At 43.7% G+C, this 25,716-nt stretch overlaps 1 long non-coding RNA gene across 1 annotated transcript in view; it reads left to right on the top strand.

Moving 5' to 3' along the window:
• Positions 1–472: 472 nt before the first annotated feature.
• The window catches only part of LOC132649238 (uncharacterized), a 35,433-nt gene continuing 10,189 nt past the window's right edge, over positions 473–25,716 (top strand). Inside the window, exons 1-2 of the long non-coding RNA XR_009587670.1 lie at positions 473–829; positions 1,313–1,538. This is a non-coding gene — a long non-coding RNA (uncharacterized LOC132649238). The remainder of the gene's footprint in view (positions 830–1,312; positions 1,539–25,716) is intronic.

Here is a 25,716-nt window from a genome sequence, read left to right on the forward strand (position 1 = left end):
GTTTTGCCGCTGGTTGATCCCTAAGATAAGTCAGCTAAGAATTTACCTCATTTTCTTCCATTGGTCTTTCATTCCCCCCCTTTGAAGGACTTTTGATGTTCTTACTCATTTTTATCCATGCTATGTGTATTCTGAAAAGTATGTGTGTGTGTGTGTGTGTGAGAGAGAGAGAGAGAGAGAGAGAGAGAGAACACATAAAAGAAATTACACCCCCAACCCTCCAAGATCCCATCGTACCCTCTCTAGCATGTACCCTCTGATCTGTGGTCTTTCTTCCCTTCTCCAGCGCAGCTGATCACTGGATGAGCCCCACTCCCAGCCCAGTACCCAGGAACCACAGAGAAGCTGTTCTTAGGGTTCTGTGGCAGATCTGGAGCTTTGTGGTGCATTCCTGCCACCTAGAGGTGGTGTATTGAAAGAGGCTGCAGATCTAGCCGAAGCAAGCAGGAAGTGCGCCCAGGGCAAGCCGCGCTGGTCTGCGCAGCTTAGAGCAGCATTAATTTCCAATGTGTGTTTCTTCCTTCTAGAAGCCAAGGCCCCATTTATGAAAGCTGGCTGTCATCCAGTCTTAACTACAACGAGAACGTTCACGTTTGGCCGCTCTCGAAGTGAGAAGGGCGAGGAGGGTGAAAGTTTTTTTTTTTTTTTTTGGAAATGAGCCTTTAAAATCGTGCTTAACCACGTGACAGATGAGGGCACCGAAGAGCCAGGCGGCGACAGGTGTTCCAAGTTCGAATCACTACCGAGTGCGGTTGGCAAGGTTGGAATGCCATTCCCTGACAAGAGCGACTTGAGGGAGAGCGACTTTATTTCGGCTGAGTCCGTCACGGTAGGGACCGCGTGGCAGCCGGGAGAGTGAGGCCTCTGCAGTCCGGAATCCCGGAGCTCACTTCCTCCTTTTTGTTCTGTCTGAGACCCTGGTTCCGGGAATGCTCCACCCCCTGCTCACGATTGTGTCCTCACCTCAGTTAACCAAAGGCAGGATTTCCCTCACAGCTAGGCCCAGAGGTTTCTTAACAATCAATATTAATTTTCTCCTTTTCCAGCTGTCAACCTGGAAAGGGGAAATGATTCTACTGATAAGATCCCGGGCATTTAAAAAAATCTGTTTGTTTTGAATATATGCTTTGCGTATATATGTATATATGTATAGATATGCCACACACCACACACACACACACACACACACACACACACACACACACACGTGCACACACAGTCTTCTTAGCTAGCCCTGAACTAGCCTAGAACTCACTCTGTAGACCAGACTATCTTGGAACCTGAAGAGGATCTTCCTTCGCTGTCTCTCTAGGTTTCCGCCACCACATCAGGGTTAGATCTGGAGGGCGTGGAGCTAAGTTCCCAGGAACAGGGCCGGCTATACTCTCATTCATGCGCGGAGATGCTTGTCAGATGGTGACTGAAACCAGAAGGAGAGATCTGTGCCGGGGATAAGCAGAGACACTGATCTACAAAGGAAAGAGCCACCCAAACAAACAGAGCAACTGGGGCCTCATTAACAACTGTTTCTCACACTGGTAAGGAACTGTGCTCATGGAGCAGAAATGTGACCAGGACAAAGGGAAGGGAAACAAAACAAAACAAAACAAAAAACTAACAAACAACTCCCTTGTAGTCTTCCTTGTGTTGTAGACCCTATGGGAGAAATCTGTAAATTTGCTCTTAGTACAGTGCTTCCAAATGCATTAAAAGGATCTGGGATTATAAAGGAAAACAACCATATGCAAATTAAGTTAGCAAATCCTTAAAAAATGTATACATGTATATGTACATGTATAGTTCTGGCTGACAAACAAAATCCACAGAGTTGGGGTACAATACATAGCAATACCCTCTCACAGCTCTGGAGGCTGAAGCCCAAGGTCAGGTGCCAGCAGGTTCACTTCCTGCTGAGAGCCTCCTTCCTACCTTAGAGGGCTGCCTCCCACCCCAGCCCTCTCCCCTTACCCAGGTCACTAATCTCACCACAGGGGCTATACCCTCTCTGTCGTCTCTAAATCTAATCTGCTCTCAAAGACACTGAGGTTAGCATTTCAAGAGAGGAATCTGGAGCAGCAGGAGGCTGGCGACACAAATCTCAGCCAATGGCAACGCGCACTGAATAACTAGTTCTAGTTTCTGGATGTCCGGACCACGGAACCTTGGTTTAATGACTCTCTAATGAATCTCTGTCGCTGGGGCTCTCAGAAAAATCACTGGTTTATAGTCCCTGAACTAAATCCATTAGGTAAGTGAGTTGAAGAGTTCCTTAGAATGTGCCCAGAGAAACAACCCAGATTATGTAAGCAGGAGTTCTGTAAGCCGTCCTACTCTCAGATTTGTTTTTCTCCAGCCTCCTGGACAGTTTCGAGTGGGGGACATGGGTCAGCTCTGGACTGGCTCTGAGCTCCGGTGTCCTTTCTTCACCCTGTGGCCTTGGGTGGAAGGGTAAAAAAAGCACTACCAGGGCAAGCCAGCTCCTTGGCCCTAGGCTGCTGACCCCACAGGTAGCTCAGCTTTGCTTTCTTTGTCTCCTGTATGCAACAACCACAAGCCTAAAAGATCTGTGTATTGCTGAAAAGCAATGAATTTCTCTGTTCAAAGCCAAATGAATCCTTCCATAAGCAGACTAAAAAAACAACAAGAAAGGGAGGGGTGTAGTTGGAAAGTTGTCAGATCTTCTTAGAAATGTCTTAGTAAGTGGGGAACAAATATTCTTAAACATTTCCAGTGTCTAAACTAAGAGAAGACTGTTCAAAACAGCCCTTCACCTTGCTGAGGAAAAACAGTCAGCAGTTTTAGAGGGAATATTTTAATGCTGGTCCTTTGGGCCATGTGTAATCACAGCATCCAGAAGATGTTTTAATTATACATTCTAATCATAAAATAAAACGTCCCAGATTGCTTCATTTAGATGCTTTTCCTGCCTCTAAGTTAATAGTGTTATTGGCATGTATTCAACATGTGAGACTTTGGGCTCATGGAAAACCACTCATACATTTGGGCTGGGTGTCCACTGGGGACTGATGTCCAGGAGCGGCAGGTTGTCATGCTGATGGACACGGAGGTAAGAGCCAGCAGGAGGAAGGCAACCCCCTTCCGCTGCAAGCCAGCTCAGAAAGCTGCCCCACTCACTTCTGCGCTGTAAAGCCAGGCCTAGTTGTCATGAAGTGGGGCTGTAAGGCAAGATTTACAGTAGTTAGCAGATGGTGCTGGAAGAGGGGAACACCTATTTCTTTTATTTTCTGTGTGTAAGTGTTTGCAGGTAGGTGAGCATGCCACGTCCATGCAGTACTCAATGGAGGTCAGAAGAGGGCGTTCAATTCCTTGGAACTGGAGTTAACGGCAGTTATGAGCTGCCATGTGGGTGCTGGGACCTGAACTCTTGCCCCCTGAAAGACTGAGAATATCTGCTGAGCCATCGCTACAGACTGTCATTTAGAGTTTCTTTTAAATACTTAAATACTTTTTTTCTTTTACATTTTCTCTTTTATTGAAAATAGATTTTTTTCCTTCATATATCCTGATTATGGTTTCCCCTCCCTCTACCCCTCTCAGGTCCTCTCAACCTCCCTTCTCTCCAGATTCACTCCCTTCCTGTCTCTCATTAGAAAAGAACAGGCTTCTAAGACAACAACCAAACATGACAAAATACAACAACACGAAGCAAAAACTATCATGTCAAAGTTGGATACAGCATCCCAACCGGAAGGAAAGAGTCAAGAGCAAGCACAAGAGTCAGAGACCCACTCATTCAACACATAAAAATACTAAGCCAATCTCTATGATATATGCTCAGAGGACCTGGTGCAGACCCATGTCTGCCCTGTGCCTGCTGCTTCAGTCTTGGTGAGCTCATATGCACCTTGCTTACTTGATTCAGAAGCCCTTGTTCGCCTTGTGTCCTCCACTCCATGGACTCTCACATTCTTTCTGCCTTCTCTTTCACTCTGACAGGAGGGATTTGATCAAGACCTCCAATTTAGGCTCTCTTTCCACAGAATGTCTGGCTGTGGCTCTCTGCATTTGTTCCTATGTACTTTTGGAGGAAGCCCCTTCCATGATGACTAGATAAGGCACTGATCTGCGAGTATAGCAGAATATCATTAGGAATAATTTTATTGATTTTTAAAAAATTTGATCAGTCATGTTTAGTCTCATCCTAGGTCTCTGGGCTATTTAGTCTCTAGTTCTTTGTTTTCCAGACAGTGTTGAGTGTGGGTTCTTTCTGGTGTAGTGGGCTTTAGATCAAATCAGATGTTGGTTGGCTACTCCTACAAGTTCTGTGCTATTATTGCCTTAGCTCATATATAGGCAGGACAGATTTTTAAGTCAAAGGTTTTGTGGCTGGGTTGGTTGGTGTCCAAGTTTCTCTTTCCGTAGCCTGCAGAGTACCTTACTCCACCGAAAGGACTAGAACGTAGGGATGAGGGCTCCATGTAGGCACCAGCTTGACTTCACATGTTCAGCAAGTTGTGTGAGTGCTCTCCTTGGCAATGAGGCCCCACTATCAACTTGAGGAGAGCAACCTTCTGTCTTAGCCACTGTCTGGGTTGTTTGGGATTTCCATGGGACCCCTTGACCAACAACTCAATGCAACTCAGTCTCTCCACTGGAAGCCTTGCCTGGCTACAAGAGATGACCAGTGGGGTCTCTATAGCCCCCATTACTAGGACTTCTTCTTAGCATCACCTTCACAGATTCCAGCAAGTTTTTGCTGCACTAGGTTATCATACCACGCCAGAATGACCACAAATTCCAGCTGTCCCTCCCCACATTCTCTCCCTCCACCCCATCAACCCACCTGATTCCCCACCCGACCCTAGTCCACCCATAAAATCTATTTACCCCTACCATAGAGATCCCTGTGTCCCTCTAGACCTCTCTCCTTTACCTAACCTTTCTGGGTCTACTGATTATAGCTTGGTTATTATTTACTTCACAGCTAATATCCTCCTTTAAGTGAATTTATCTCATATTTATCTTTCTGGATCTGGGTTACCTCACTCAGGATGATTTTGCTGTAGTTTATCCACTTGCCTGCAAATTTCATGATGTCATTTCTTTTTTTTTAACAATTGAATAGGATTCCATTGTGTAAATGTATCACAATTTCTTTAACCACTCTTCTGTCAGAGATCTTCTAGGTTGTTTCCAGTTTCTGGCTGTTAGGAATAAAGCACAATAAATATGGCTGAGCAAGTGTCCTTGTGGTAGGATGGAGTGTGCTTTGGCTATATGCTCAAGAGTGGTAGAGCTGGGTCTTGAGGCAGGTTGAGTCTCAATTTTCTGAGGACCCTCCATATTGGTTTTCATAGTGGCTGTGAAAATTTGTACTCCCACCAGGGATGGAGGAGTGTTCCCCCTGCTCCTCATCTTTGCCAGCATAAGCTGTCACTTGTCTTATGGATCTTAGTCATTCTGACAGGTGTAAGATGAAATCTCAAAGTAGTTTTGATTTGCGTTTTCCTGATGGCTAAGGATGTTAGATATTTCTTTAAATGTTTCTCAGACATTTGAGATTTCTGTTGAGACTTCTCTATTTAGATCTGTTCCCCATTCTTTAATTGGATTATTTGGATATTTTTGCTGTCTAGCTTTTTGAGTTCTTTATATGTTTTGGATATTAGTTCTCTGTTGTATGTAGATTTGGTGAAAACCTCTTCCCATTCTGTAGGCCGCTGCTTTGTCTGATTGACAGTGTCCTTTGCCTTGCAGAAGCTTTTCAGTTTCACAAGGTCCCGTCTATGAATTGTTGATCTTAGTGTTGAGCCACTGTTCAGTCTCCCCTGTGCCAGCGTGTTTGAGGCTATTCCCCCTTTCTTTTATTTCTGGTTTGTATCCAGTTTTATGTTGAGGTCTTTGATCCTCTTGGACTTGAGTCTTGTACAGGGTGATAACTATGATTCTGTTTGTATTCTTCTACATGCAGCAATCCAGTTTGACCAGTATAATTTGTTGGCGATGCTGTCTTTTTCTCCAGTGTGTATTTCTGGCTTTTTCATATATATGAATGTTTATAGAAATATATATGTATCCAGCCACTCTGCTGCAAGTATTTATCAGCTGTAGGAATTCCCTGGTAGAATTAAAAAAAAATTATTTACTTATTTTATATATTCTATCTGCATTTATACCTGCATGACAGAAGAGGGACTAATATTCAAGTAGGGATGGTTGTGAGAACCATGTGGTTGCTGGGAATTGAACTCAGAACCTCTGGGTGCTCTTATCCACTGAGCCATCTCACCACCCCATCCCCCTGGTAGAATTTTAAGGCCACTTATGCCTACAATCAAATCATCTGCAGATAAATATACTTTGATTTATTCCTTTCCAATTTGTATCCCCTTGATCTCCTTTAGTTGTCTTATTGCTCTAGTTAAAACTTCAAATACTATCTAATGAGTAGATATGGAGAGAGTGGACAACAGTGTCTTGCTTACTAGATCTTGCTTGTTAGTGGAATTGTTTTGAGTTTCTCTTCATTTAATTTGATATTGCCTATAGGCTTGTTGTAAATTGCCTTTATTATGTTTAGTTTTGTCCCTTGTATCCTTAATCTCTTCGGGACTCTTTTCATGAGGGGGTGTTGGATTTTGTCATAGGCCTTCCTGCATCTAATGAGATGGTTATGTGTTTTTTTTTTCTTTTACTTTGTTTATATGGTGGATTATGTTTACCAATCCCTATCCCTGCATCTCTGGGATGAAGCCTACTTGATCATGGTGGATGATCTTTTTGATGTGTTCTTGGATTCAGTTTGTGTGGGACCAGGTAGCTGTGGGACTGGGGGAAGCCAATCTGAAGCTAGAGTAGTGTCAAGATGTGTCTAACCTCTGGAAATCTAGTCCTGAGATTGGCAGGAGTAGGATCATGCCCTTCCTGCCCTGGGCCTCTGTTTCCTTTGCCATTAGCCAGGTTAAACTTCTTCTCCTCTTATAAGGTCATATCTGGCAGCACCTGGAATTCCTCCTTATGCAAATGAGGCATCCCCAGCATCCCCACCCTGGCCAATGATGTACACTCACCCTGAAAAACTCTACCAAGCCCCAAAGGTTTAAGTAGCCTTTGTTCTCCCGATTAAATGAGCAGAGCCTTTCTGCCTCAATTTCCCTCTCACAATCCACCAGTCATGGAGGATCCCATTGAGCTGTGTCAACCAGGAACAGAGCCTGAATGGCAAGTTTGCGAGTATTTTATTTAGTGTTTTTGCATCTATGCTCATAAAAAAATTGGTATGTAATTATCTCTGTTTAGTCTTTATGTGGTTTAGGTATCAGGATAACTCTGGTCTCATAAAATGACTTGACAATGTTCCTTCTGTCTCTACTTTGTGAAATAATTTGAAGAGAATTGGTGTAAACTCTTCTTTGAAAGTTTGGTAGAATTTGGTGCTAAAACCGTCTGGTCCTGGGCTTTTTCTGCTTGGGAGACTTTTACTAACTGCTTCTCTTTCACTAGGGGTTATATGCTGTATAAACTGTTTATCTGGTCTTGTTTTAACTTTGGTGTGTGGTACCTATAGACAAAATCATCCATTTCTTTTAGAGTTTTTTTTTTTTTTTTTAATTTTGTGGAATACAGGTTTTTAAAGTATGTCCTTATGATTGTCTGTTGTAATAACCTTTTTCTCATTTCTGATTTTGTTAGTTTGGATATTCTCTATCTGCCTTTTAGTTATTTTGGATAAAGGTTTGTCTATCTTGTTGATTTTCTCAAAGAACCAACTCTATGTTTAATTGATTCTTTATATTGTTCTTTTTGTTGCTATTTTATTGATTTCAGTGTTCAGTATGAGTTTTTCTTGCCATCTACTCTATTTGGAGTAGACTATTTTCTTTTGGTGTGATTATTTCTTTTTGTTCTGGAGCTTTAAGGTGTAGCGTTAAGTTGCTAGTATGAAATGTCTCCAATTTTTTAATGTAGGCACTTAGTGCTGTGAACTTTTCCCAACCCTTTACCCTGAGGTGATGTCTACCCTTGATGCTGAGGTGTGTTTCTTGAATGTAGCAGAAGCATGAAACCTGTTTTCACACCCATTCTATTTGTTTGTATCTTTTTATTGAGGAATTGAGACCATTGCTATTGATATTTATCAATCACCAATGATTGTTGATTCCTGTTATTTGCTGTTTGTTGGTGGTGGTGGTGTGGGTGTATGTGTGTGCCTCCTTTCTTTTAATTTTGCTAGTGTGAGTATTTATTTTCTTGTGTTTTCATGTGTATAGTCATTTTCCTTAGGTTAGAGTTTTTCTTCTAGCACCTTCTGTAGGGCTGGATTTATAGATAGATATTGTTTAAATTTGACATTATCATGGAATATCTATTTTCTTTATTTATGGTAATTGAAAGTTTGGCTGGGTATTGTAGTCTGGATTGGCATCTTTGGTTTTGTAGAATCTGCAGAATATTTGTCCAGGCCCTCCTGGCTTTTAAAGTCTATTGAGAAGTCAGGTGTAATTCTAACATGTCTCCTTCATATGTTGCTTGGCCTTTTTCCCCTCACAGCTTTTAATATCCTTTCTTTACTCTGTACATTTTGATTATTGTGTGATTATTATTATGATTATTATGGAGGATTTTTTCTGGTCCAGTCTAGTTGGTGTTCTGTATGCTTCTTGCACCATAATAGGCATCCTTCTTTAGAAATTCTTTAGAAAACCATAGACATTTTCTTCTATGCTTTTGTTGAAAATATTTTTGTGCCTTTGACCTGAGTTTTTCTCCTTCCTCTGTTCTTATTATTCTGAGGTTTGGTCTTTTCATAGTGTTCCAAATTTCCTTGATTTTTTTTTATTAGATTTGACATTTTCTTTGACTGATGTGTCCTTTTCTTCTATCTTCAATGCCTAAGATTCTCTCGTCCATGTCTTATATTGTGTTGGTGAACCTTGCCTCTTTAGTTCCTGTCAAAATTCTTAGAATTCCCTCAGTTGTTTTTTAAATTTTTAAAATTGATTCTGTTTCAAATTTCAGGTCTCGAATAGTTTTATTTCCTTACACTGTTTGCATTTTCTTGGACTTCTTTAAGGGATTTATTAATTTCTTCTTTAGGGACCTCTATTATATTCACGAGGACCTGTATCAGACAAACTTGTCTGCAGTAAGTTTGCACACCACACATATGCATGGTGGCCAGAAGAGGGGGTCAGATCCTCAGGAATTGGAGTTAGAGATTCCAGTTGTGAGCTGCCATGTGGGTGTTGAGACTTGAACCTGAGTCCTCTGGAGGAGTAGCCAGTGCTCTTAACCACATAGCCATCTCTCCAGCCCGCATTTCGAATTTTAAGAAGCTAGTTAACACAATGATTCTTTATGAGAAGAATTCTCAATATACTTGAGACACTCCCTTTCATTTCCTAATTGCATCTCTGTTACCTCGAAAAGCCAACATGATGCTGTTTGTAATGTACACAGCCTCACTGAAGTTGGACAACTGAGACTCATGCTCAGATATTGTTATAAGCCAATGATTTTCCTATATGGAGTGGGTCTGAGGCTTGATGGACGGTCATCTGCATTTTGCTGGGATATTTTCAAGATGATAGTTGTAAAATAAATATGTATGGAATAAATGAAGACTAACTCAGAGGGAGGGATGTATAATTTCCTATATCTTAAGCATTTCCGTTTGCTGAGTGCACTCTCAGTTTTTATACGTTCGTATTGTCATGCAAATATGAACACATTGTGCCTTTATTGTCATTTGTATTTTTTTTTTCAAGACAGGGTTTTCTTGTGTAGTCTTGGGTATCCTGTACTTGTTTTGTAGACCAGGCTGGCCTCAAACTCACAGAGATCTGCCTGCCTCTGCCTCTCTGAGTGCTGGGATTACACGTTTGCACCGCCATGCCCGGCTCATTTGTATTCTTTTAACATATTATTTTGTACACTTTCTTGCTTATTTGAAGTATTTCCTTTGTAACATTTTTCTTTAATAGAATTAAGGATGCGCTCCTAAGAACTGCATGACTAAAGTGTGGGCTATAAATACTGTATTTAAATGAACACATATTATCAGACTGCTTTGCAAACTGACAGTGTGGGCACTGCCATTGAGGACAGGCTCGGTTTATGTAAATTCACCTGCATGAGGTCCTGTAGTAAGACTTCTGGTGACTTAGAAGGTAACGATGTTTTATTTTAATTTACATCTGAAAATGGACGACAGAGCACATTTCCCTGTGTCTCTGTTTTATATTTGTATTTTATTTGGGTGGGAATGTATCTGTCCATATCTTCCCTAACTTATCTAAGGAAGTGCTTCCCGTGTCCCCAGTTCACTAGGACTTCCTTAGGCATGTTCTTGCTGTGACCAAGCACCTGATGGGCCTACTTAAGGGGGAAGGGATAATTTGGGCTCCTGGTTTTCGGCATGTGCATGTGTGTGTGTGTGTGTGAGAGAGAGAGAGAGAGAGAGAGAGAGAGAGAGAGAAGTCCATCATGATGGAAAGACATGTGGCTGTGGTGTCAGGAATGTTCCAATGTGAATTTTTACATCATGCTGATCAGAGACTACCCAGCCCCTAGTGCTCTCCTCTAGCCAGGTAGGCTCTAGTCCCAAAGATTTTACAACCCCAAACTGTTTCACCAGCTGGTCCTCAGTATTAGATACATGAGCCTGAGGTGGGGCGCATTCAGACACTAGCAAACATGCATGGAAAAACTGGTGACATCTAAGTGCTGAGTTCAGTTGATAGTAACACATCAACTTCTTTGTTTTGAGAAGAGACCACGACAGTGACCTTGGGGGAGGCCAGTGGTGAGGGGTATCCCAGAGGTCTCTCCATCATCTGTGCAATTCTCCTGTAAACCTGAAACTGTTCTCAGATAGGTGTGTTTCTAAAAATGCATCAAAGGCTGAGTTGTTGCACATGGTTGTAGTCCTAGTTACCAGGGGACTGGGTGAGGAAGATTGAAAATTTGAACAAATTGTTGAGACGCTCTCTAAAAGCAAGCAAGCAAGCAAGCAAGCAAGCAAGCAAACAAGCAAGGAAAGAAGGAAGAAGGAAGGAAGGAAGGAAGGAAGGAAGGAAAGAGAAAGAAAGAAAGAAAGAAAGAAGGAAAGAAAGAAAGAAAGAAAGAAGGAAAGAAAGAAAGAAATTAAGAAAAGAAAGAGGGAAAAGGGCTGGGAATATGTCAGTAGTGGAGTGCTCTTCCTAGCTCTAGTCCCTTCTACACGCAGGAAAAAAGGCACTGATATGAGTGCAGCATTCGTGTCTGAAATCCCAGCTACTTGGGAGGCTGAAGCAAGAGGTTTGCTTGAGCCCACAGGTTTGAAGAGTGCCTCGGATGGAGGCCATCCTCCTGTCTCCCAGGCAGCTTCCAGCCGGCCCTCCAGCTAAGGCATGCGTTCCTAACTCCATCCCCAGAGCCCTGCCTGGGGAGTTAACCATCTGTGAGTCAGAGCCCGTGCTCTTCTTGGCTCAGTTTCGGCCTTGGCCCTGAGCTTGGATGCCCAGATCCTAGTCTAAGAAAGAACAAAGTCAGGCAGAGGAGCCACCTTCTCTGAGTATATTTGATGAAAACATTCCAAGTTAGTACATTGTCACAGTGTTTGATTGCACTATGGTAAAATGATGTGAGAACAAGTAGAAATGTGTGGCATTTAGAGAAGGCAGAACGAGGGCTTGTCTACTCCATATAGTATCATTCTGTTTTTGTAAATAGAACTGGTTGCTGGGGCAAGGGGAGTGGAGCGTAGCGGTGATTGGCGGTGAGGTTCCTTTTGGGTGTGATTTGGGTGTTCCAGAGTTAAAAAACGTTGTTAATAGCAAAACTTTAAATGCACCAAAATAAGTCTCCAAAATGAATTCATTTCAAAGGTAGATTTTGCCATGTATGGGTTCTGTTGAGAGTGAGCACACACACAAGGAGACAGAAAAGCATCCTTTTTGAACACTTTTCTTGACCCTGCAGCAACCAAAAGAAGAGGCCCTGGCTGAACTTCTTTTCTTTGGCTAGAAACTGGCTGCATTCTGCCTCATTTCTAGTCTCACTGAGCCTGAATTAAGACCCTCCCCATTGATCCCACACCCAAGCAAACAAATGCATCAGTCAGTTTCCAAGTTTGTGACCCAAAAGAAGCTAGTTAATGCCTTGTTCTTCTAGTCCTTCTGCTCTACAACAAAGATGGTCGTCATCATCCTTGTAGCTCCTGAGAAGTCTAGTTACTTGAAGTAGTTCCCGGCATGGCTTTAAGGCTGTGAAAACTGTAGCGACTATTCTCATCATTCATTCGTTCAACAGCAAAATAATGTCTTATCGCTGGGTCTGTGCCATTGTCTGTACAAGTACATAAGAAGCAGGATCCGGTTCCTAGTTCTAAATTGTGTGCTGTGACAATAGGGCAAAACACGCAGCTTGGGACTGTTGGGATGTTCCAGCCTGTAAAGGCACTTGCCATCCAGCCTGAGGACCCAAGTTGGATACATGGAACCCACAGGTAGAATAAAAGAACAGACTCCCACAAGTGACCTCCTATACATACCATGGCAGGACCACTTTTACACACATACTAACACACACACAAATTTTTAATGTATAAAATAAACTTCAAAAGCCACACGCCACTGGTTGTAGTGATTTACATTTGTAACCCTAAAACAGCAGCAACAACAAACCCCTACATCTTCTTTGCTTCAGAGGTAGCCTTGGGAAGAGCATCTCAAGGATGCTCCGTGAGATCACAATAGGTGTCAAGATGGGCTAATGAGGGTCGTCTGGGTCTTCGCTGGGATGTTGGTACACAAACAATGACCAGTTTCAACTGGGAGGTGTCTCCGTCTTGTGTGAGAATGAAAATAGAAACCCATGAAGAGCGGCTGGGGCCAGACATCCATTAAAGGGAAAACCACAGACATGACAACTTTTAACAGAGCTTAGTCAAGCAGAAGAAGGAAAAAAAAGTTTTCGAACCTGGCTCCACTCAGAACGAAAAGTGGTTTCAAGGTGCTGCCTCCCACAAGCTGTGCAGGCTGTTTATACACAGAGAAAGGAAGCAGCGTGCGGAATCGGTCCGATGTGCGCCGCACCTGGATGTGGTTTCGCAGATTTCATTGCACGCTGGCCGGAGACCCTAGTACTTGTACATGTTCGTCCTCCCAAGTTAGGTTGCAGGTTACAGCTCTCTGTATAGCCTAAGGCCAAATAATCCAATCTGACACTATCTCACACATAGAAAGCGAGGTCTTAAGGTCTTCGACAGACAGACTTGACAACACAGTCTGTCCCCACTATCTTCAAGAAAGATCAGCTAGCTTAGTGAGGGTTTTGTTGTTGTTGCTATTGGTATGTTTTTCTGTGTTTTGTTTTGCCTGCTTGGTTTTGTTTTTGTTTTTGAGATAGGGTCTCACTATGTAGCTCTGGCTCATCTGTGACTCACTGTATGGACCAGGCTGAACCTCACAGAACTCTGCTTACCTCTGCCTCCTTAGCACTGGGATTAAAAGCTTGGGGCTTGGGATACCACGCCTGGCCAATGAACATTTTTGATGCCGTTCTCAGGGTGTGTCTCTTGGGGAGGGGCACTTGGGATGCTGGGGACAGGGTCTCTCCATACAGCTCTGCCTCATATTCACTTCTCTATCATCTTCCTTCCTTAAACAAATTCTTAAGTCTACTTAAACAATTCAGTCAATCAAGATGGACCCAGAAAAATGCTCACGCCTGGATATCGCCCAGGGAAGTCTCATTTCATTGGTCAGAAACACAGCCTGGACTTGTGTTTAAATTCTTTTTCCTCTAAGAGGCTCAAGTACAGATGATTTTGAAAACCTCTAGGCCAAAGGAAATGCACTGAGAAAAGATACTCGAGTACACACACACACACACACACACACACACACACACACACACACACACACACGTGCACACTGAGTTTAAGATCTTGATTTGTGCCTATTCAATAAAAATATCATTTGATTACTTCATTTCTTATTGTGTAAAAGGTTACAGGGAGAATATTTCAAAAGAAAATGGCTCCTGAGTCATGGAATGATCCAGTTAAAAGGCACGGCTGGAGGAAAAGTCAAGGTCTAATTTATAAATGAGCTCTGTGCTCCACTTCCTCCCCAAGTTCCTGTGTCGCAATTTAAATCACATAATGGATTGCCATCGACGGCAACAGACATTCCTTCGGGGATTCTGCACGAATTGTTAGTTGACTCTTGATTAAGGACCAAGGGTGACATAAATTAATCAGAGGTACAAATCAAGGGCTGTAGGAAAAGCAGCTACTTTCTGGCTAAAGTTACCTTATTCTGTAGCAGAAACCCATCATTCAAATTTAGAACACAAGCACAACTCAATGGCCATGTGGATTATACAAGAATTATGAATTTTTTGGTTTGTTTTTTGATGCAGGGCCTTCATGTAACCCTGTGTGTCCTGGAACTCACCATTAGACCAGGCTGGCCCTGCTTCATGAATCCTGCTCTCTCAGCCTCCAAAATGCTGGGATTAAAGGCATGCATCACCACGCTCTGCAAGAGCCACTTTACCACTAAGTGTAGCATGAAAGCTCACAGCTCTACCAGGTCATAGTTTAACCTAAAAGTCAGTGATGTAAGCTGTGCCACTTATGTCAAAAGCTGATAATGCTGCTGCTGCCGCTGCCCTGTTTATAAGTAACAATGAGAACGGTCACATGTTAAGTACCCACTGTTGGCTAGACTCCTTGGCACTAAACAAACTTCATCTAATTTTCTTCTCATGTAAGCCCTACGTGAAGAGAATTAACTCCTTCAAGGTAACACTGCTAGAAAGTCACAATGCTGTGCCTGCTCCAGCCCTTCCTCTTCCTATAGATCCCGGAGTGTCAATCAATGAGCTGTAAGTATTGCTGCTAACATGCTCAGAGTTCATAAAGTCACCCACACAACTCATCGGAAATCCCAGAAAGCTTTAGGAAGATGCCCAGTGTCATTTGATCTGGAGGTTTCCTTGCTTGTGAAAAACCTTTGATGTTGCTAGAACAGTCCATCTTGCCGTTGAGTTGGAGCTGCTGTGACGAGAAAGCATTAGCAAGGTAGTATCTTTAATTTCAGTTTTCTATATGGGGTCATCTCTAGGATATAGTAAATAAAAAGGGAAGGATTCATGGTAACACACTAAATACACAAGGAAGGGGGAACACACGCACACACACGCACACACACACACAGAGCAGTCTTTGTTTGTATATGGCAGGGAAAACCAACGGTAAAATGGTTTCTTGCAGGAAGGGAGAAACAGGTGGGAGGAGTGGGGATGGGAGCCAGATGATGTGAGTTTTCATTTTGTTGCTTTGACTTTGGACCCTCAGAAATGCTCTGTGTGATTACAAAATGAAAGTAAATCAAAACAGAGATAAATCTTTGAAGACAGAAAAGTTTATCTTGCTCCTTGGGGACTGAAGAGAACTAGAAAGCAAAGTAAAATAAATTAGCTTGTTAGGAGTTGTATAGACAGGCCAACCACATAGAAAGTGGCGTTTTCATGGATTTCAGAGCACCGTAACTCAAATACTTACCCCTAGAGGCTACTACTTAAGGGGTCAAGCAACTATAAACAGATTTAAAATTGTTTTATTCATTTTGTGAGTCATGTTTATTGTGGATAATGTTGATATAACCCATCTGAAAAACACATGAGGTATATGCGCAGATAGACAATTATATCAATTATTGGGAACCAAACTTGTCTGCTTAAAAACAGATGCAAGCATGAAACTAAACAACTTATGGGAAACCTAAGACACTAAATTTAAGTTGACAGCAGTGATATAAACACGATAGATTCATTTTTATAACCGTCCATTGACAATTCCAAGAATGGATAAATCCGTGAACATCCCCAGCCATTTCAAACTCCAGTTTCTGTAAGTGTTTTAAAAAGCGATGTTGGCTCCTCTGATGCAGCCACTGATGATTCTGAGGTCAGCAACACGGCTCAGGTTTTGAAAAACCACACTGTTCAAGCAGGTAGGCTTCTGTGTCTTTGGCCATGTCATTGTATCTGAGTACCCAGTTTTTTATCGGTTATTGGTTTAGGCTTATTATTGTCTTTTCTATGGCAATTTGGATGGCTGGATTGTCTAGGTCTTGTGCACATGACTATAAATGCTGTGGGTTCATGAGTGTGGTAGCCACCTCATGTCCAGAAGATGCCATTTCAAAGCACTTCTCTCTGTCCTCTGACTCATCAATGCTTTTTACCCCCTTTTCTGTGATGTTCTCTTGAGCCTTGGTTGGCATGGATAAGTTGATACACATACATCCCATTTAAGGCTGAACTCAGTCTATTACTCTCCGCACTTTGACCAGTGATACATGTCTGCGCTGATGGCTGCCATTGTGAAAAGAAGCTTTTCTGATCAAGGTTGACAGCAGGCTGGGCCTAGCACATAAATATTTAGAGGGCAATTTTACAAGATGACCATTTAGCAAAATAGCAGTAGCACATTTTGCCCTAGGGCTGTGGGCTTTTTTTTTTTTGGCCAGGATGATAATACCAGGCATGAGATTCCATCCTGTGGCGCAGGCTTCACATCAAATCAGAGAGTAGGCAGTTACCGATAACAGCCGTACCATTGGCGTTCCATCGCACCAGTGATGTATCTTGCCTGATAGACAGGTACTCCAGCACGCAGGGTCCAGAGCTGGGTAAGACTGTTGATGCCTTTTCTCCCCTAGCAAGAGAAGCTTGGATTCTAAGTTTTCTTGGTTTTGGACAATTCTTTTTCTTTCCTGAAGTATGCACCTTAATTCTCTCTCCACAGGTGGATATTGTGTTAGAGAGGTTGAGGAAAGCGAAACGCTGATAACATTTTGAGCTTCATGTAACTTAAGGATTAAGAGGCCCAAGTTCTCCATTTCACTTGGAGAAACTGGATGGATGTACACATATGTGCTCACTCTTTGAGCATGAATAATAATAATTTATACTACCCTTAAATACTGAGATTAGAACTGGGGATTTGATAGAATTGGGCTTTTACCATAATGAATTTTGAACCTATTTCTGAGAAGCTGAGCAGGCAGTTTGCCTCTAGAATAAAGGTGGAATTAAGGCTCCTCACTGTGGGTATCACTCCTGCATGGTGCTCTCACACGGAATACTTGAAACCCAAGGAAAAAGCAAAATCCCTTGAAGCTTGCGTCTTATGGAGCACAGATGTCAGTGCTGACGCTCACACTTCAGGACTAATTCCCTGTAGGATCAGTCTGGAGATTTGCAAAATGAATTTTATTCTAGTCATATTTTGGATCTTAATCCCCCTTTATGCCCAACATGTCACATTTCAATTTGATATTTCAGAATCTTTAAATAAGTCATGAGAGCTTAATGGAAGTAAAAAAAAATCAAATCAAATAAACGAGCTAACTTGCTCAGTTGCTAAGTTTGACTTTAGTCATTACAGGGCTGGGAAAAAAACACAGAGCGATTCGTAACTGAGTCGTCTGCTCGATGAGAGCCTTACTTAGCCCACCTCAAACGACGCATGGAGAAAACATCTGTTCTGTAACAAACAGCTACATGAGAACAATTCAAAGTATGAATCCGGGTCAGTATCAAATGCACATCCTGTTGCATCTTGAATAGAAGGAGAGAGGACCATGGTGGGAATTCACTGCCACATTCAAAGCTCAGAGAGGGAGTTAAGCTCTGAAACATGAGGATATCTTATCCCGTCCATAGTCAGATAAGAGTTCCTATAACGTCTCCCCTGTTCTTTGTGTGTGTGCATATATACAGTTGTGTGTGTGTGTGTGTGTGTGTGTGTGGTTGTGCTGTGTTTCATTGGCTGGACATCTGAGGTTAACATCACATATCTTCCTCAATTGTTCTCCACCAGCTCTCTCACTGGATCCTGGTGCTCACCTCTTCAGCTAGGCTGGCTGGCTAGTGAGCCACAGGGATCCCCTGTTTCTGCTTCCTCAGTTTGAATATTGCAGACAAACATCTTCATACCCATCTCTTCTACATAGATCATGGAACTCGAACCCAGGTCCTTATACTTGCACAGCAAGCGTTTGCTTTACAAACCTAGCATCTCCATAGAGAAAGAAAAGCTCTCCTCTTTTCTTCTAGCTGTTCTTTCATCCTTGTTTCAGCTGTTTTTTGCCTTTGCCTTTGCCTTCCTTTAGTTTGAGATGCTAAAGACGCATTTGGTGCTGTATGGGACAGATTTTGTAGCGGTAATAAACAATCCCACATTTGATGGCTTCTGAAAACACATCATTCTGTGGGGCAGCCATGACTCAGTGGTGTTCTGCCTGAACTTTGGGGGGCCCACCGGATAAATTCATCGCCTCCTGTGGCTTCCATCCTGAGACCTGGTTGGAGGAGCCATGATCACTTTGGACATCTGTCATGGAGGATAACAGGAAGAAAAATTGTCTCATCTTGGCCTAGTGGGATTTTATGTGGCCACTTCCCATTGTCAAGTCAGAAGTCAAGGGGTTGGAGAAATCCACTCTGTTTGGCAATATGGACCAGGAATATGAGTACTGGCTAGAGGATAATAGAATCTACTTTAAGTGGGAAGAGATTGGGAATGGGAAGTTCTAGGTTGTTTTCAGAAAGAAAAATAAAATAATCCTCTGACTTTTAATATGTGAGGAATGACCTGCACTTCCACTTTAATACCTTAACTTCTCTGGAGAAGGCAGAAATGTAGGAAGTGACTAGTTACCATGGTAAGAGTGGGAACTTATTGCCCAACTACCATATCACAGGTACCTCACACAACTGAGTAACCAGTACTCATTCTGGCTTTGGGGGAAAAAGAAGTTTGCAAAAAGAATTTATGACTGCCATTAATGAAGATTTCGGTTGCTGGCCAGGGCTTTCGCTCCGCTGGATGTCAAAGCCAAACCTGTGTCTCTGAAGCGGCGTGGCGTTGGAATGGAGTGTGGTGCCCTTTGCCCTGCTGGTGTGCCTCTGTCTGTCTGTCCCTCCCGATTCCCACTGTCAGTGTGGGGGTCACTGCCACCTCATCCTCCTGAGGTCCTTTGGATTTTCTCAGGCACTTTGCCTTTCTTGTGGCCTGGCAGAGCTCCAGTTCTCCTTTGAGGTATTTACCCATCAAGTTCTGCCATTTTGTTTCCCACCATGCTTAGCTCGTGGGACTTTTGAGTCTGGCAGACTTAGACAGTTTTATACGTGCTCCTGAGTCTTCAAAGCTATTCAAGTTTCTGCTGCCGTTTTACTTCCATAAGCTTGGACCAGTGTGGAATGGGGAGGGGGACAGGAGGCAGGGATCTCTCTGGAAGCAATGACAACTCTCTGGATTCTTCTCAGCCTGTCTTCAGTTGGGAAGATTTGACTTTTCTAGAATCCTTTAAATGTGCTGTGTACTGGAAGTTTTTATGGCATGATCCCTTCACCTTTATTATAGGTGGAGAACTTCATTTTGAGGTGGATGAAATCAATTGACAAAGATACGAAATAAAGAAAGGAGGATGTTATCATATACAGAAACTGCCCTCCCTCCCTCAGCTAGCTGCCTCTACCCCAAAATAAATTTCTGTAAGTCCTTTGGCCTGCTATATAACAAAAGTACTACAGAAAATGGAGCTTATAGACATTTATTTCACGCAGTTCTGGAAGCTGAGCCATCTAAGACTGAGGTACCATGAGATTTACTCTCCAGTGAGGGCCACTTCTTGCTTCCAAGTTTGCCTCTTACTGTGTCATCATAAATGAGCGAGAATCTTTTCCTCGAAGGCTCTACCCTCAGCTCCCCAAGGCTCTACCATTTAATAAGCATGATAAGATGGAGATGGAGGTAGAGACACAAGCTTTCCGTTCGTAATGGTGACCTTTTGGCATCTTAATCTCAGTATGAAGAAAACTGGGGTGGAACCAAACTACACAGGATTTATAACTCGGGATTCATCATTGGAGTTGGACAATGGCTAGGGATTTTCAGCTCTTACTTCTTTGTCTATAGAACAAAACTCAGGAGGAAAGAGTTAGAGCACCATTAGGAAGTTTGTCTACACTTTGGGTGTCTTTTCAAGACAGCAGGGATTATGTCCTGCTTGAGCGCGTTCCCATAATACATACGGACTGAAGTTCTCACACTCCACATCTGAGAAGTCAGAGGAATCTCACTGCTGTCTTGCATTGCCAGGTTGGTTCTGGAGTGTGATCCCAAAGGCCCATAGGCTAAAAGGTTTGACTGTCAGGAGTCTGTGGTTTGGGGCTAACTTAGTGGTGAAGCACTTGCCTAGAATGCACAGGGCCCAGTTTTCATCTCCAGAAGGTCAAATAATCAAAACAAAGCAGAAAAAGGTGGGGCTAGTGGAAGGAAGGTTGGCCACTAAGGGCATGCATCCACTTACCTCCTGCCTCCTGCTTTGCTCCCCGACATGTGGAGGTGAACAGAGCTTCCCACACTGACAGGATGCACTATGCTTCCCTGGGCCTGGAGCGATGGGGACAAGTGACAATGGACTGAAGCCTATAATCCCGGTTGTTTTGAAAAGACACAGGAAGTGTAGACAATTTCATTTTGTCTTTATCCATCCTGCCTTAGATTGTGCTTTTTCCAGCTCCAGAACTTCTGCCTTGCTGTTGAGCATTGGAAAATCAAATTTCATGACTCATACTGAAAGATGCACACACATACACACACACACACACACACATACACACACACACACACACACACATTTGTCTACATATGTGACTGAACCAGGTAAGGTATCTCACTCTGTCAGACCGCATGGTTCTCTTTCTCACTTGTCTGGCATTGCGGTGTGTGACCAAACAGTATCCATCTGAGGCAGCATCACCAAGGATCAGAGAACAGGGCAGGGCAAGGGTGCTTTTTGTCTAACTCTCCAGTTTCCATACAGAGGGAGACAAGGTGGCTGTTAGGATCTTTGAGAAAGATACTCTTAGAAATTACTTATTTTAATTGTGAGTATGCATGTGTGTCGATGGATGGGTGTATGCACATAAATATAGATGCCTGTGAAGGCCAGAGGCTTCAGGTATCCCTGGGGCTGGAGTTAGGGGCAGTTGTGAGGCGCCCGATGTAAGTGCTCGGATCTTAACTTCTGCAAGGCAGAAAGTGCTCTTCACCACTGATGCATCTCTATGGCCCCCAGAGAAAACAAGACCAAAACAAACACACAAAAATGGTTCAGACACGGTACCAGTGATTCCTCGGAATAAACGGGCATGTGTCTTGTTGGGTGGTGGATGTACTCTGGTTCGTGGACTCCAGCATCTCAGTAAACGAAATGGGTGCTTTGATGTTTTGTCTGTAAGTAGAGGCAAGGCTGGCTTATTCTATTGTTCCTTTTAAAGTCCAGATCAGTGGACCATGTGCATGTGGCGATTTGACCAGTCATCTGGAAAGTTCCCGTATATGAAAAGTAAGTGTGTCTTTAAAAGAAAAAAAAAAAATAAAACACAGTCCATTGAGTACTTTAATATAAAAGAGCTTTTCAGCTTACAAAAATAAAAAGAGGAACTGTACTGCATTCAAAACTAGACCGAGAGGAAAAAGAAATGTGATTCTGAAGAATTTTCTCTAGGTGTAAATATAGCCTAGGAAAATCGAAGATAATTGGCAGTCAGACACAAAGGTGTGTTTTATTAATAAAAAAAAAATAAAGGGCACAAAACTATCAAGTTGGGAGTGGACATCTGTGAACATAGACTTTCTCAAAGGCTTTTCAAATTGGTGTACTGCCTACAACTTACCTATCATATTGACAGAGTTAGTATAGAATAAGAAAACTGTTTATGTTTATCATCTAATGGGATTGATTATTTGATAAAAATAAGACAAAGTATATGAAATTAAACATCAGTAAACATTACATGATAGGCAAAAATCAATATTTTTCTTTTCTTGTGTGTGAGATGGCAGGCTGCACAGGTCGTTGCTTACATGGCGGTGGTCAGAGGGCACCTTCAGGTGGGGATGCTCTCCTGCCAGCAAGCTTGCCAGCCAGATGCTGTGGCAACTCCTGTCGCTGACTGTCTCCCTGCTGGGATTACAGCTGTGCAGGAGACCACGAGAAGGTTTTACACGGAGTCTGGGGATCCAGTCAGGCCTATAAGGCAAATTCTTTACCCACTGAGCCATCTCCCCAGCCTCTGAAATATCCTTCACATTGGATATTCTACAGACACTTAATGCGCCTTCCGCATACTGTGTGCTTGAACTTGTGTGGGATGCAGTGACAGGGCCTCCAACTAAATGTTGAAACGGCGTTTGTAATTCTCGCTCATTCCGAACGCGCGTGGTCCTTGTTCTCACTGGTAAGGTTTTGAATGTGTGAGCACATGATAGATGGAGCTGGGTTCTAGAAAGCACTATCTTAAATACTCACAGGTGCTAAAACACAGGACACAGCAAAGAAAAGTTTGGATTGTCGGGTTATGAGGGGCTGAGGTAAGGAAGGAGGCTTTCAGGTGAGGGCCGTAAGTCGCGCAAGGCCTGCTGTTAATCTGGCTACTGCCTGGATCGGGTTGCATTTTGGCAAGTCTACTATTCATCTATTAGTCCAATAATGTTGTATAACACATAACTCCCAAATCCCAGTGGCTTACATCACAAACATTTATTTTTCTTAGTCGTCTGTCTGAGGGTTGGCTGGGATCCAGCTGATCTTGGCTCAGCTCCTCTGGGCATGGCTCCCGGCTACAAGTCTACTTTGGGCTTGCTTCATAGACTTCCTCCAGGGATTGGCACCTGGGGGGGGGGGACTTCTGGTGGCTACGGCGGGAACACATGAGGACCCACCGTGGAAGCACATTTAAGGCTTCTGTTACATTACTTTCACATCTGTCTTTTGGAGTGAGTTCTGTGGCCAAGCCAAACATCCTAGGGATGGAGAAAAACACAGACTCTTTGAGAAGGGGCTATTGCAAAGTCCCATGACTAGAGCCGTGGATGGACCATTCTAAAGCAAGGGGAGGGGTTAAGAACAGGAAATAATCCAGGCGAACGCAGTTACGTGGTTGATAGTGAGGGCAGTGGAAATGGGCAGCGGGAAGTGGCTGTGGGTTTACGTTAGTTGGTAGAGCACCTGCCCGGCATGGGTTTGTTCTCTGGCATCAAGTTAAACTGGGCGTGGTGGTGCGCACCCCTGCAAGCCAAGCACTGGGGAGGTGAAGGCAGAAAGAGAACACAGTTAAGGTTATCTTCATCTACGTAGCAAATTGCAGGCCAGTCTAGGCTGTATAAAACCAGGTCTGTGATGATGATAATGATGATGCAGTGGGAAAAACTGCAAGCAGTATAGATCAGAAACACTCCCAGTGCATGGACCAGGGTAGGAGAATGCAGGTTGTTACTGTTGCGGGACTGAAGTAAAAAGATTAGCCATGCGCTGTTCTCCAGGAATTAGAAAGGTCGAGGGGACTAGCCTCTATGAAGGCAATGCTGACAGACTGGTGTTAGGTGAGATCTCGAATTGGAAGGAGGTTTTATCTGGCAGGTAAAGTCTTCCAACAGCTAGGGAAGGAGGGAGAGCACCCATCTCTGGCTCTGAAGTGAGTGAGACCTGAAAGGACAGAGCAGGCTCTGAGGTGCCTGGTCAAGAGGAACAGTCTTTCTCACTTCTATATTTCTATGATGTCACGGCTACTTCCTTTCCCCAAAACCCCCCTCCGTGGTTAAGCAGAATAGTGCCGCATGTGATGACCTGTGACGGCCTCTGAAGGTTCTTCTTTTGGTCTCTCGGGCAGGTGGCTGACAGTCAGAGGGAGGCTGGGGCTTAGTCTCCTGTGGGGTTTTTGTCACTAAGCCCAGCCACAAACGCCTGGTCAGCCACACCTGACAGCATCGCTGGGGAACACCAGATACCTTGTTCCTCAGGAGGGGACTCCTGACGGAGGTCAGCACCTATGTTCCAGGCTGACTATAGGACGGGGTGTAGCTCAGTGGTGGAACACTTGCCTGCTAAGAATGAGTCCCCAAGTTCCTTCTGCAGCATGAAGTTCCAGGCCAGGTGGTGGGATAAGCCTTTAACACAGTGGTAGGCGGCACCCTGTGAGTTCAAGGCCAGCCTGGTCTACACAGTGAGTTCCAGGACAGCCAGAGCTTCATACATTGTGATACCCCATCTCCAGAACAAACAAGCAGCCCCGCCCCAGACCTCACCCTAGACCCCACCCTAGTCTCATCCCACTTCTACTGTAGTCCCAGCCCAGCCCCATCTGGCCAGAGGCTTGCTCCAGGGAATTTTAGTTGTCGCTTGGACCGCACAGTGTTTAGCATGATGGGTTGTAAGCTGTGTGTCCTCAGCAAAGGGATACGTGTTAAATAGATGAATATATTTAAATTCAATTTATATTCTCCGTTCATGCCCACGCCACATCGGCGGAGGCAAACCATTGACTTCCAGTCACAGGCAAAACAAACAAACACCAAAAAAACATAAGGATTACGATTGTAAGTTGAGGCACAGGAGGTGCTGTGCTTTGTGAGACCCGTACATTAGCTGAGCGTGGGGACAAGAGCTTGGTGTGGGATTAGCTGTGTAACAAGGGGCATTGACTGAATGTTCCAGGTATGTCTGTGTGTGTGTCTGTGTGTGTGTGAGTGAGTGAGAGAGAGAGAGAGAGAGAGAGAGAGAGAGAGAGAGAAAGAGGGAGAGAGAGAAGAGATTTACTTGTGTTCAATAGCCTTTTTTGCTACCAAGAACTCGTATTTCCTCTGTCAAAGGTTCAAGGGGAACTTCCCTGCAGTATTTTAAGACAAAACCTGGCCACTTGTGGGTTCTAGGTGGAAATTCACCAGGACGTCATCAGCCTCTGTAAAGGTCTGCCTCTTTTCCTGTCCTGAAATGGCCAGTCTGGGCAGCACCAGGAAGCTCAGTCTTGACCCTTAACTTGACCTTAAGTCACAGGACCACTGGTTCTCCCACAATCACCAGCGGGCGGGATTTTTGTCTCTTCAATTGTCTCCTTCTCCTCCTGGTTCTAGCAGCTCTCCTTTAGCTCTTGGCAATCACATGCTTTATGCTTTTGATAAACCCTCAGTTTTCATTTCCATGGGCAGAACCGGGGTCCTGGTGCTCATTTCTTCTTTTTAATCCCTGAGCTCGTGTAGGGAAGGGGGAGTCATAACCACCCTGGGAAGAGTAAAGCGATTTCAAGGTGGGCATGTTGGTGTTCACCTTTAGGTACTAGAGTCAGGCAGGTTTCTGTGAGTTCAAAGCCAGCCTGGTCTACATAGTTCTAGGACAGCTAGAGCTACATAGTGAGACCATGCACCCCACCTAAAATAAAGAATTAAAAACCGAGCAATCCTCTGTTTGTCTCCTCATCCCACTGTGGACACATTGAATACATTCTCTTCCTCTACCTTTCACTATTGGCATACTGGGGACAGTAGCTGAGCCTAGCTTGCTTTAACCCTAACAAAACCAGTAGTAGCGTTAGGTATGACAGGGCAGGTAATTGCTCCCAAGCTCCAAGCTTTAAAGACACAGAGATGCACAGCAACTGTTCTCAGCGAGGACAGGCGCATATGAGACGCAACATAGGCACTGTTACCCATGGCGGGTTTCGGTTTTGCTTCTGGAGATGAACTATGGAAAGCTACGGGCACATTAGCCCACTACACCCAGACAAAGCAGGCAGAGATGTCACGCTGCAGCCAATTTTACTTTGAAACAGGCGTCTAGACCATGTGTGCCATTCCAATGGTGAAGCCCATCTGAGTCGTTTAACCAAGCTCTGGGTGGGCACCAAGAATAC

The sequence above is a fragment of the Meriones unguiculatus genome, chromosome 19 (genome assembly GCF_030254825.1).
Source record: "Meriones unguiculatus strain TT.TT164.6M chromosome 19, Bangor_MerUng_6.1, whole genome shotgun sequence".
Taxonomy (NCBI): Eukaryota; Metazoa; Chordata; class Mammalia; order Rodentia; family Muridae; genus Meriones; species Meriones unguiculatus.